A 648-nucleotide genomic window follows, 5' to 3' on the forward strand; every position below is an offset into this window, starting at 1 on the left:
CGCAGCAAAGTTCCTACCTCGCCACACAAAAAAAGGAAGAAGGAACCAGAAGTCAAGAAAAACCCTGGAGAAGCCTCTCTCCCCCTTCTCCCTCTCCCCCCCCCCTTCACTCAACCACAGACTCCGTAAGCCTACCTTCTCCTACCTATGATTTATATCCGATATTAATCAACGTTGGCCCAATTACACGGGGGGGGGGGTGGAATTAAAGCATATTAATTATAATTATTGAGTACATGCCTTCATTTCTGTATTGATGTATGGCTCTTCGCAAATATTTAAATTTCTTAACAAATTCTTAATATATAAAAATATTTAAAAAAATAAGCATGTCTGTGTCATCTGAGTTTATATTTTTATTGTTATCCTTGCGTTTTTAACCTTATTTATAAAAAGAATAAAATAAATTTGAAATAATTTCCAAAAAAAATTCCTGTTCCATATACCAATATTTAATTCCGTGTTTCATAATCAAATTAAATTTTTTAATGAATCACTATTTGATATTAAAAAAAATTCTTTTTGCTATACACCGGATCTATATATCTCTATTAAAGCCAATACTAAGCAAAGGTATGCAAGTGTTTTGAAATGTTTTAAATAACACGTTTTAGAAAGAGTTAGAGCTGGTTTCATGTGCATATTTTC

Source organism: Penaeus monodon, chromosome 21, assembly GCF_015228065.2.
Source record: "Penaeus monodon isolate SGIC_2016 chromosome 21, NSTDA_Pmon_1, whole genome shotgun sequence".
Taxonomy (NCBI): domain Eukaryota; kingdom Metazoa; phylum Arthropoda; class Malacostraca; order Decapoda; family Penaeidae; genus Penaeus; species Penaeus monodon.